Source organism: Aythya ferina, assembly GCF_964211825.1.
Source record: "Aythya ferina genome assembly, contig: HAP1_SCAFFOLD_92, whole genome shotgun sequence".
Taxonomy (NCBI): Eukaryota; Metazoa; Chordata; class Aves; order Anseriformes; family Anatidae; genus Aythya; species Aythya ferina.
Genome location: NW_028181425.1, coordinates 372956 through 385361, shown reverse-complemented (window position 1 = coordinate 385361; position 12406 = coordinate 372956). Strand labels below are relative to the sequence as shown.

The window sequence follows — 12406 nt, the reverse complement described above, 5'->3', positions numbered from 1 at the left end:
CACTCAATGCCCTCATCCAGATCATCGATGAAGATATTAAAGAGGACCGGCCCCAGCACTGAGCCCTGGGGGACGCCACTAGTGACTGGCCTCCAACTGGACTTGACTCCATTTACCACGACTCTTTGGGCCCGGCTATCCAGCCAGTTTCTAACCCAACGAAGCGTGCGCCAGGGGCGTGGCTGTGCGGCGGCCGCCGGCGAGATGGCGGTGGCAGGGGGCGGTGGCGGATCCTCGGCATCCTGCGCACCCTCCACCCGCGGCCTCGAGCGGCCCGACCCGCTGGCGCGCTTCACCTGCCCCGTGTGCCTCGAGGTGTTCGACAGCCCCATGTGCGTCCCCTGCGGACACGTGTTTTGCACACCATGCCTGCAGGAGTGCCTCAAGCTCAAAAAGCCAGTCTGTGGTGTCTGCCGCAGCACCCTGGCGCCTGGCAGCAGGGCTCTGGACTTGGAAAAGCAGTTCGAAGCGACAGAAACCACTTGTAACGGCTGCAACAAAAAGATGTTTCTCTCAAAGATGCGCAGCCACGCAGCTTCTTGTTCAAAGTACCAGAACTATATCATGGAAGGTGTGAAAGCTGTGACTAAAGAACCACTCCACAACACCAGGAACTTCCCCAATCGCTTCACCTTTCCTTGTCCATATTGCAGCAAGAAAAGCTTTGATCAAGAAGGACTAGTTGAGCACTGAAAAACATTGCACAGCATGGATGCAAAACAAGTGGTTTGCCCAATTTGTGCCTCGATGCCGTGGGGAGATCCAAATTACAGGAGTGCTAACTTCATGGAACACCTTCAGAGACGACACCGGTTTTCATACGATACTTTTGTGGTACGTGTTTCTTCATCCTTGGAATACGTGAGCCTGATGACTCTTAAAACCCAGCTTTTTTTATGTAGCCACTACTGTAAAATGTAGTCCTTGCAGATGGTATAATGCGAGAAGTTGAATTACTGTTAAGTCAGAGGAGGAGACAGCTGGTTTTGTGTTGTGTTAACCAATATGGCCCTGGCAGTAAAAGAATTTCTGTACCCTTCGTTCATAGGATTATGATGCTGATGAAGATGATATGATGGCACAGGTTTTGATGCGTTCTTTGCGGGATAAATAAAATAAAAAAGAAGACTAATTGTCAAACCAAGCTTCCATGAGAGGGAAATGGCCAGCATTCTTGCACTTCTCCCTGTCCATGCCAAGATGAACTCAGGCATTCAGAAATATGGAAGACTTTAATCTTAGTTTTGAATCCCCATTTGATCTTTTGGTATCATTCTTGTTTTTTATTAATATGACTATGTTGTTCAACCACGTAAGGCTAATTTTCTTTTTTGTTTCACACAAAGCTTATTTATAGGTCAGTGTGGAGGAGACAGTTCTGTTTTCCTTCACATCTGCCTGTTTTCTGATTGCTTTCTGCCAGTTGTGCTAGTTTGACTAAAGCCAGAAATACTCCAAATTGACTGGCATGAACTAGCTGGTAAACCTCTTCTTCCCCTGATCTTGTTTACATTTCGTAAATGATAGTATGAGAGGTGTCTTTGTGGCTCTTTTCCTTTAGTGAGACCCCTAGGTGCTAACTCACCAGATTAGTTCCTGTTTCAGCTGGCCTATGATGCCTGTGATTTCATGATGTTTACCAGTGTGTGAATTCTCACAGGCAGCCTCTCAATTATATGGAAAACATGTCTCCAGTATGTCTTCAAACTGCAACATTCCTTAGCAAAAATGTTTGAAGCTGAGTAAGAAACTAGTTCAAAACACTTTAGTTCTATACCTGATTACGATTTTGTTCCATACTTTGACCATAATTTCTAGCCTGCCTGGAAAACAGAACTTTGGTGTTAGCTAAAATGCATAACTTTCAACTGTTATAGCAAATATTAATCATTTGTTGGCCTTATTAAATTGGTGTTTAAAAAATCGGTTTTCTAGGAATCTTAAGCCTTATGCTTGTAGGGGAATTCAGAAGCTTTTTCAATATCCGTATCTTATGTCAACTAAAAATTTCATATATATATTCCTAGTTGTTCCATCCCTCGAGGCAAGCTGGTAGCAAAACTTATAACCCGTAGCACTTGCACAGCACTGCCTTCTGCATTGCAGATTCTAACAAGTATTTTGAATTCCTGTTTTTACTTAAACGTCGCTAAGGTAGCTGAAGCTGTACTTAGATTGTTTTCCATATACATACAGGATGGAGGTTTAGCTTTCAAAGAAAATGTAAAATATAAACAAGTTTGAATTCATAGACAATGGATACTTGATACTCAGTTATACACTTTCATTGTAGAGTTTCATTTTTAGTTTAACACTAATTGCACGGTCAATATGCTGAGATCAAGCAGTCTCAGAGACCCGAACAGAGCTTGGAAATTGGAGTAGTAGTGCTGAGATGTCTGGTCTCATTGAACTTGGCATGCCTGATTGGAGCAGTGGACCTGCATCACCACAGAACTGAGTACTAATCAATTTATTTGACCAATAAACTTCACACTCTGCAGACTGCAGCATAACCTTACCCCTAAGAAATGAAACGCACCCCAGCTAAAACATCTTGATTAAACTTTGTGTCCAGCAAGTTTGTGGCTTCTAATATATTTAACTTGGTTTTGGTGTGCTTTCCCTAATGTGGTAAGGCTGGTATAGATTCTCACTGAGGTATCTGCTTGGTGACTGCAATCTTAGTCTTAGGGAAAAAATACATCAGTGTGGGAAAAGTACTGTGTTATGGGGTTGGTGATTCCTAATGCTTGGTCTGTGAAGAGATTACAATGTGCTAGTGGTTGGGTAGGGATTTCTAGGTTCTGGCTATGACAAAGTTTTGTGATAAAGATTGGCCTGAGTCTAGATTTCTGCAACTGTTCTAAGTGCACTTCCATGCAATTCTGACATTCATAGGTATTACAGTTTTGCACCTACATAAAATCTGCTTGATCTTTGGGGAATGAAAAAAAAAAAAAAAAAGGATGATGACCTGTTTAATTTACTGTGAACACGTTAATTTATCCTGAAAACTTGTAACTCAATGCCAAAACAGGTGATTCTAAACGATAGTTGAAACCAATTTACTAAGCCTGATATCAGCAAGTGGTCTGTGTTAACTTACCTATTTTTTATGTCTTAAAATGAGTCTTGTCCTTAAAAAGCTTGTCCATTATGACTACTCATGGAAGAAAGTCATGTGGAATGGAACAAAATTTACTGAACCGGTAAGTAAAACCTATATTTTTCTATTAGTTCCATTGTTTCAACTCTTCTGACGCTTATGGACAGCATAGATAACAGAGGGGAGATTGTGGTAATCGGAGCTACCAACAGACTGGATTCTATAGATCCTGCTTTACGAAGACCAGGACGCTTTGACAGAGAGTTTCTCTTCAAATTGCTAAATACAGAGGTGAGAACTTAAATTCAACATTAGTGCTACCATGGCAAAGTCCAACTTTATAGGGAAAAAAAAAATGACAACTTGAACAAAAGAGTGATATGTGGAGACACTGCCTTGTTCCATGGAGGGCAAATCTGGTACTGGATATATATGGTCAGGATGATACCACCAAGTAGTTAGTTCTATAACCAAACCTTTCATTCCCAAAGTTGTACCTGTTTACTTAATTCTCTACCCTCAGCCCGCAGGATGGGGGAGAGACGACCACCCAGTAGCCCCATGCTGGCCTGGGTGGAGCCCGAGGCTCGTCAGGAGAACACAGCTCCCACTGAACACCATGGGCCGCTGTTGAATGGTGAGCGAGGGCCCCCGTCAGGGGGAGCAGGGCTGGGGCTAGGGAGCGGGGGGGCCAGCAAGAGCACCCTGCTCAGCGTCAGGACCAGCATGGCAGCCCAGCCCCCAGACACCCCCAGGGAGGTTGTGCCAAGGGAGCAAGCACGGGGCTGGAGGGAGGCCAGAGCTCCTTCCTCTCCTCCCTCCTGCCTTTGGCCACCCTCTACAACCCTCCTTCTTCTCCTGCCTTCTTAGAAGCTGACAGCTTATGTAATACACAATAAATGTTTGTTCATTGTCTTTTGTATTACAAAAACAAGGAGTTCCGTTTGAGGAGCGGGAGTTGCGAAAGCTCCCTGCTGAAGTAAGGAGCTGTATAATACTTGGCTAGACACTATGAAAATTCTTTTGCTTAATGTAACAAAAAAGAGAAGGCCCCTCCCCTTCTCTCCTTCTGCATCTCAGCTGCCTCTTTTGTTCAAAGACACTGTTGCAAAGCTCATGTAACCACCTCCTGATAAGTTGCTAAACTAGTGTATCAACATCCTGCCTTCCTGTCTCACGCTGGCCCAACATGACCAAAAAAAAAACAAAAAACAAGTTGAACCACAACGCCGAGGAAGACTATGGCCTTCATCTTCACAACCACCAGAGGGACAGAGACGACCCCCTACCAACAGTGCGCGCAGTCGCAGAATATACCAGATGTGCTGCGTAATCCCGGAATTACCAAAATATAAAAAGGGACCCTGGCGGGGGTGAGGTGCGCGCCGTTGGCAGAGCTGAGACTCCCCGGCCGCCCAGCGCTGTTTTGCTTGCTGTTGCTTACTCAATAAATTCCTTTCTATTATTAATGCAATGCTCTCTGAAAATTAATTAAGGGGGCAACTTCTACAACCCTCCTTCTTCTCCTGCCTTCTTAGAAGCTGACAGCTTAGCTGTCTACAAGAAAGAAGCGGAGAGCTTGCACAGCATTCTGTCCTTCGTCAGCAGCACGCAACAGGTAGGTGTGGCCTTGCCATGGTGGCTGTGCCTGTGTCTCCTGCGGGTCGCGCAGCTCTGCTGCCAGGATGCTGGCGGGCTGCTGGCGAGGCAGAGCTGCCGCCCTCCAGGAGCCCCGCACAGCCCTGAGCCCCTTGAGGCTTTGGTCCTGCTGCCGGCCATGGGTCTCCCCTCTCACACTCCCCGTTGGTCTCTCTGCCACCCGGCTGCCAGGATAAAGACCTGAAGATGAAGTTCCTAAGGAGCATCATCAGCGTCTGCAGAACTGCCAGAAACTGTGGCCTGTGGTGCGGCCTCGATGCCTTCTGCAACAAATACCAGCTGATATTTGTTTTTGGTATTTGTGAGCAACTTTGTTTCTCACAGGGGGACTACCCCCGTGCCGCCCAGCGCTGAATAAACACACCTACTTTACAATCTTATGGATTGTGGAGTCCGTTTTCCACAAGCCACCTCTCCTAAGCCATTCCCCACCACACCACCTAAAACCCTTACAGCTGCCTACTATGGTAGAGGCTGGAATGCTCAGCACACCATGCAAAGGATTCCCCGGCCCTGCACGTGTTGTTGGAGTTTTAATGGAATGCAGGCGTTTGAAGGTTTTGTGCCTCTCCCTGGCTTAGGAGAGGCAGCAGCACAGTGCCCGCCGGCACCAGCTCGATGTCAGCTGCTCCCTTGGACGTGTCAGGATGAAGATGGTCTGAGTGGCCAGAGACACAACACTTTCCTCCTCGTCATTCTGCAAGGGCTGGAGGACTGCAATGGAGAGCAACAGAGCAGAAATGAAACCCACCTGTCTGCAGAGACTGCGGGCAGAGCCTGCCACCCCTCCACCCGTCACTTCCCGCAAAGACACAGAGGGACCAAGGGGTTAGAGTCAGAGAATCATTAACTATCCTGTGTTGGAAGGGATCACTGAGCCCAACTCCTGACTGCACACTGGACGGCACAGGACTTAACACCACATATCCAACAGCTTTGTCCAAATGCTTCTTGAACACCCACAAGCTCGGGCACCATGCCTGCTTGCCTGGGGAGCCTGCTTCAGTGCCCAACCACCCTCTCAGGGAGGAACTTTTCCCCAAAATCTGATCTGAACATCCCCTGACCCGGCTTTAAGCCACTCCCTCGCCTCCTATCACCGGTCGCCTGAGAGGAGAGCTCGGTGCCTCCCTGTCTGCTCCCCGTCACAAGGAAGTTGTAGACAGACGTGTTTTGCTGTTAACATACTCCAGAAAAGCCCTTTCTCTTAGCCACCCCGGTACTGGCCAGCTTCAACCCCAGCCGAGCTTTTGGCCATACAAACTTTCTCCCTTCCCTCTGAAAAAGGTGAATGCCCCCTGCCCCATTGGTCGTGGACCCACACCCCGCTGCCTTCACTCACTGCTGCAGATTTCATGGATCTTCCTCTCGCTCTGGTCCTTGCAGTGCTGTGCGGCAAGACCTAGGCACAAAGCTGCTGTCAGAAGCCTGCAAGGCGCCCCCCAGGCCCACTCGCATGGGGACCCAGTCCCGGGGGGGACTCTAGGGACACTGGGGCTGGCAAAGGCTGACAAAAGAGGGACCCTGGGGGCTGTGGCTCACCGATGAATCTGATGGCTGCCTCCCGCAAGGCGACCTGAGTGTGCTGCAGGTACGGCAGGCTCTGCTGCAGGTATTTCTCCACCTTTCTCTTGTCCTGCATGAGCTGGAGAGAGCGCAAGGTTACGGGGCTTGCAGACCCTGCCCAGCTGGACAGACCACTCCCTCCTGCCAACACCCCCCCTTCCCCTCAGGCCATTCCCATCTCCCAGCCACGAGCCCTGTGGGGCTGGGGTTTTGAGGTATGGAGAGAGCTGTTGTCTTTACCAAGCACTCTGCGATCCTCCAGGTCTGCTCTGTCTGCGCCAGGTGCTTGAGTTTTTCCTGCTTCAGGAAGTTTGCAGCGGTGACAAGGGCTTCCAGGGAGGCCTGCAGAGCAGCAGAGGCTGAGATGGCACCAGAGCCCAGGGAAGGGGACCTGGCAGCCCCCACCTCTTGGCAGGGCTGCAGGCCTTTCCCAGCCCACGGTGGGATAATGCAGTGGGGGGTGAGTGTGAACTGCGTTTGGCATAAGGAAGGAGGGGAGCTGTGCCCCCATTCTCCATGACGCAGGCGGCTGCACCCCGAAGGGACACACATGCCAAGTGCCCAATTACCTTCAGCCCTGGCCCCGGACACCCAGGCAACCCCTGTGGTGTCAGTCTGCTAGTCCCTCTAGTCAGGTATGCCATACGCACCTTGGCCACGCTCTGGGTCTGGTCACTCAGGTGAAAAAAGAGTGGGAGCAGGCTCCTCTGCACGACCTTCTTCAGCTGCCTCTTGTGGCGCCACAACGCAGCCTGCATCACTTTGTTGTAGAGGCAGATGGAGAGCTCTTGCAGCTGGCTGCACTCCTGGTAGGAGGAAGAGAGGAAGACTTCAGCAAGAGCTGCTCCCTGCCCGCGGTGAGCAGGGGCGTTAGGGTGGCTGACGTGAACGGAGGTGCTACAGAATCAGAGTGTGCTCAAAGGAGCTGTGGCCAGATCTGTAGCCACAGTGAAAGGACGCAGCCCCACTAGAGGGAACGTAAGAGGCCTCCTTCACGGGGGGCAGCTGTCATGAGAGTGCCCATTTGTGGGCTCAGGTCCCGCAGCAGCCTTACATCGTTAAACAGTGGCAGGATGTCCCCAGCCACTTGCAGAGCGATGGAGCTGGCCTGCTTCCTCTTCACGTGGTCCATCACGTTTCCGATGAGAAGCAGGGCCTTCATCTTGGTGTCAGCCCTGGCAACCTGCAGGCCCTGAATGATGCCTGGCAGCAGCACGGGAAGTTTTCTTGCCTGGAGGAAGGACAGAGTTTCCGTTTGGTGAAACGATGAAAGGCCACCCTGGGCAGAAGCCTGTGGTGCCAGAGCACCAGGCTGCCATCTTGCTCGCGCAGAGGCAGCACGACGAAAAGGAGGGCAGCTGAGCAAAGACTCTGTGCCCCCTTTCGGACCCGCCCCAAAAGGTACATGGCATGCATGGAAAGCTCCCCAGAGAGCCGCTGGGCCCCTCCATGGCCAGCTCATTTCTTGGCCATTTCTTCTGCGCCACAGAGCTGCGGGCAGAGCAGAGCTCTCCCAGCTGGCCGGGAGCAGGCCATGATACCTTCAGGACAAAGGCCCACCGGCCTTCACAGTAGTGTGCCCTACTCACCATGACAGGTGTCTCTGACGCTCGGAGGAGAGCGCTGAGCACCAGCGAGTGCGTCACTCGGTTGGGATGCTTCAAGAGCCTCTGGAGATGGTGCAGGGCCCCCGAGTCGTCTTCTCCAACATCTGGGTGGGCCAGCAGCTGAAAGGAACACAGCATTGAGAGACTGTCAGAGGCTGCAGGCAGCTCCCGGCTCTCCCGGCGCCTCAGGCCAGGGGCCCCGGGGCCAGGCAGCCTGTCCTGGGGCAGCTGTGGCTGTGGAGGGCCGCAGGGCCGCTGAGTGCCCTGTGCCTGGCAGCACCCAGCAGCCTTTCTTTGCTTGCTGCTCCCGCACGGACGTCCTGGAGGAGCTGCCAGTTTGGGGGTAGATGGGCAGAGGCACACACACGGCCCTGAAGAGGAGCAAGGCCTCGTCCAGTAACTCACCGCCAAGTGAGGGATGCAGTTGTCCTCTGAGATGAAGCCCGGGAGCCTGCGCAGCTTCTGCTCCTGGAGCACGCTAAGTGTCTCCCTCAGGACATTCTCCATCGTCTGGTGCTGGGAGAACATGGTTTCCCACATGGCCAGGGCAGCGCTGCAAGGACGAAGCACTCAGTCAGCAGGGCACACTCCGCCCCAGCGCCGTGGCCTGCACAGGCCCCGCAGGCCCCAGGCTGTCCTGCAGCCCTGGCCCTGCCGCCCCCCTCCCTTGGGGTGCCCTGGGAGCCTTGTCCAGGCAAGCAGGAGAGGGCAGAGATGACGTTCCCTGTGGTGGCAGGGATCCTGGCTGGCTTGCTCAGCTCTGGCTGCCCTGGCTGTGGCCAAGGAACCACGGCTGGCAAGCATGGCGGCGTGGAGGGCCCTGCTCTGGAAACGCAGCGTGCAGTTTGCTGTGGATGTGTCAGGCGGATGTGTCCTGTCCCCTCCCCTCCCATACAAGAAGCCCTGAAGGTTGGCATGCCTGTCAGATGATGGCGAGATCTGCAGCAGGGTGCTGGCCACCTCCCTTGGCCGCTGGTTGGCCAGCCAGAGGATGAGGATGTCCAGGCTGCGCCGGGCTGATGCCGTGTTGATGCACTCCACGTGTCTGTAGATGCACCTCACGATCTCTGGCACCTGGAGAGGCAAAAGTGGAGTGCAGACGTATTTTCAGCCACTACTCACACAACTGCCCTTCCCATCGCTCTGGGATGGCTTCCAGGGATTGCCTGAGGTGCCTGAGAGGGCTGGACGTGGCAGGGAGGAAGCGGGGCCTGACATGGGCTAACGGGCAGGGCAATCCAACTACAGGCCACTTACGTCGGTCAGCCAGGAGGCAGGGTCTTCGATGGCCATATCCAGAACAATGCCGGCCTCCTGCTTGTCGTATATGTTGGAGTCTCTCAGGGCTTCAATGACCTGGAGGATGACGTCTGTCCTCTGAGACTGCTGGAGGTATTTTCCAAAGTTCTGCAAGGAGGAAGGGACGTAAGACACGTTGCAGCAAGTGCCCTGATGGTGCTGCAGAACTGAGCGGTGAGAGCAGCTCTGGAGACAGATGCCTGGCCGTGCTGGCAGCAGCGCCCACGGGAAAGCAGGAAGCAGGGGCTGCAGTCCCTGCGTGGTGGGGGCTGAGAAGAGCCCTCGGGGTGAGGGACCAGGGTTGGAGGCACGGGCCCAGGGTGCTGGCCCTGCAGATATGTGGGGCTTGCCGGTGGCCAGGAGGGCCAGGAGGAGCTGCTGCTGTGAGGCTGGAGTACCGCCTATGGAGAGGTCCTACTCAGGGACAGCAGGACCGCGCGGGCCAGAACAGCGAGGCCACACCAGCCGCACTGATGCCGGAGCCCTGTGTTCCCACAAGTCTCCTGCTGCTGCTGGGACAAGTGTGCCAGGAAGGGAGGAACTCATTACCGTGGCAATGTCCGTGGTAGTGGGCGAAGGAAGCCACGGTACGGCCTTGGCTTTCCCTTGAGGCTGTTGACTAGCTTCTGGTGCTGTTCTTCCTAAACACGGCAGCGGAGGGGGACAAAAAGAAGAAGATTCACAAGGACAAGCCACTTTTGTTAGGAGGCTTACCAAGTGGCGAAAAGAGCTTTTGAGTAGGAATGGCTGAGGAGGGCGGAGATGCTGCAGAGCCCTATGTTAGCACTATGTTAGCACTATCTGAGCTGCATAAAACCGTGCATGTGGTTCACTAAACCTTCCAATTCTTCTTAGATGTGAGAACATTTCACCACCAGGAATGGGAGGCAGTGTTGGACAGAGATGGAAAGCAAAGGCAGACAGCTGATGGGAGCAACGGAGATGGCAAGAGAGCAAGGGGTGACGTGTGCCTCAGGGGTACGCATGCAAATGCTCCCAGCCTGGGACACGCAAAGGAACGAGAGCCCTGCGTGCAATCGCACAACTAAAACGCTCTTGGCCTAACTGAGGTGTGGGGGGTGGCTCGAAGGGCTGGAGCGCTGTAGTGCAGGGATACGAGGGGTACATACAGGGATCCTCTCTCTAGGAAGACCGCTCTAGAGGTCTCCACAAGAGCGCTCCTTGGCACTACTTAGGAAAAGAAGCAAGTGCCTCAGGCAGTGCCTGTGTCTGGAGGGGAAGGAAGCCCAACACAGCTTCTCTTACTGTTTGTCTGGAGGAATCGGAAGAGGTAGTGAAGGGCATCCAAAGCCTCCCATCGTAGCTGCCAGTTCTTGCAAGTGTGGCAAAGGAGGAGCCATCCCACCAACTGTCCCAGGAGCGGCACATTGCACTCTGTGCATCCGTTCGTGGGTCCTCCATCGGCGCTGTGGTCCTGGGCGAGGGAGACAAGGAGGGAAGTGCTGTGGGAGGCAGCTGGGGCCGAAGTCCTGGAGCCAAGAGTGTGCCCAGGGCTGGGTCCCAGGTGAGTCAGCAGCCTCGGCCATGCCTGCTCTCCCACCGTGCTCCCTGGGCGCTTGAGGCCTGCACAGGACGGGGGGCAGAGCTGGCGCCTGAGAGTGCTCTCAGGGACTGCGAACATCCCCCAGGATCGGGGTCCATGGGCAAAGGAGGGCTGAAGGCCCTTGCTTCAGGGCTGAGCCCTAGCTGAGGGTCTGTAGCCGGGCTTGCCTCGGCAGCACCCCTGAGCTGCAGGCTGATGTGGTCTGTGGGGAAGGGGAGGTGGGCTGGCTGGAGGGGTGCGTGGCTCCTTACCTCCGGTGAGAATCTTGTGGGTAGCCATCTGGTCAGCTTCACGGCCCTCCCCACGGCCCTCTCGCAAATAGCTTCGCTGTGGGAGCTGGCAAAGGGCAGCAGAATCTGTGAGGGGAGAAAGTGCTGGTCTGCCCTGGGAGCTGATGCCTGCTAAAGCAGGAGCATCAGTGCTGGGCTCCCGCAGCCCTCCGATCTCGGGAGGAAAGCGCCGCGGACAGGGAGGCAGGTGGACAGCAGCAGCACCAGTGGTGACCAGTGCAGTGCCTCGGAAGAGGGGTCCAATTCCTGCCGCTGCGTTGACGCAAAGGAAGCCCAGGAGCGCCATGGGCAAGGCTTTTCTCCGACACAGGAGGAGTCTGTGGAGGGGAAAGGTCTGCAGCCAGGGGATACGGGGCTGCCAGAAGACCTGAGTGGGCAGCCCCCGGTTCCCCCAAGGGAGGCGGGCACCCTTCCTGCCCTGTGCTGCCTGTGCGTGGCACTGCAGTAGGGCCTGTCCGTTCCGGAGTGGATGCTGAATTCCCTCCGGGTGAGGAAGCGCCCCTGGGAACCCCGCTCTTGGCAAGTGGCAGACCTGCAAGATGTCCTGCAGCTCCCAGAAGCCGGAGACAGGAGAATTTCTGATGAATAGGCCCAGCATGCGGTCCATGGCGTCCAGGGTCTGCAAGGACAACAAAGGGGTGGCAGTGGATCTCCAGTCCCTCTCCCTCTGCCAGGATCTGCACAGATCTCAGCACAGAGCAGCCAGGGATCAACCCAGAGGGATGGGTGTTCCAAGAGCTCTCCCAGAACATACCTCCAAGTAGTTGATGCGGCTTGGGCCCTCCAAATGCTCGTGTGAGGGCAGCAGGAATACACTGTTGAAAGAGGCGAGCAGGATGCTCTTCTTCCTGCCCTCCAGTGCTGACTTGACATAGCTGCAAAGAAAGCAAGGGGCCTCATTGTCACGTTGTCATGGAGCAGGGCCTCAGGGCCTCAGGGAGGAGAACGCAGCACTGCGGGGCCTCGGTCCCTGCCATGGGGGCTGCCTTCCACCTTCCAGAAGCCCCGAGGCTTGGCGAGCAGCGGCCCCGCGGCCGGCACTGCCAGGCTGCTGCCTAGACAGGGGAAGCCTGGAAGCCAGGCCCAGGGCCAGAGCAGGGGCTGGGCACGTACCTCAAGTGGCCAAGTGCAAGCATGGCTTGCTGCTGCACCGCTGTGTTCAGAACGTCCAAGGGCTCGTCTTCCAGCAGCACCTGCAGAGCACAACCGGGATGGCACCAGGCATCGGGCAGCACAGCTTGGCAGCGCCAGCAGAGCTGGTCCAGGTCAGAAGGGCCGGTGGAGCCCCAGTGCCCCCAGCCAGCTGTGGCAC

At 54.3% G+C, this 12406-nt stretch overlaps 1 pseudogene across 1 annotated transcript; it reads left to right on the top strand.

Annotated features, from left to right (window-relative positions):
- The first annotated feature begins 204 nt into the window (after positions 1-204).
- Positions 205-1311, top strand: LOC311428558 (E3 ubiquitin-protein ligase RNF114-like; annotated as a pseudogene). Its single transcript has 2 exons — positions 205-834; positions 1049-1311. The product of its transcript is annotated as an E3 ubiquitin-protein ligase RNF114-like (transcript).
- Positions 1312-12406: the final 11095 nt, after the last annotated feature.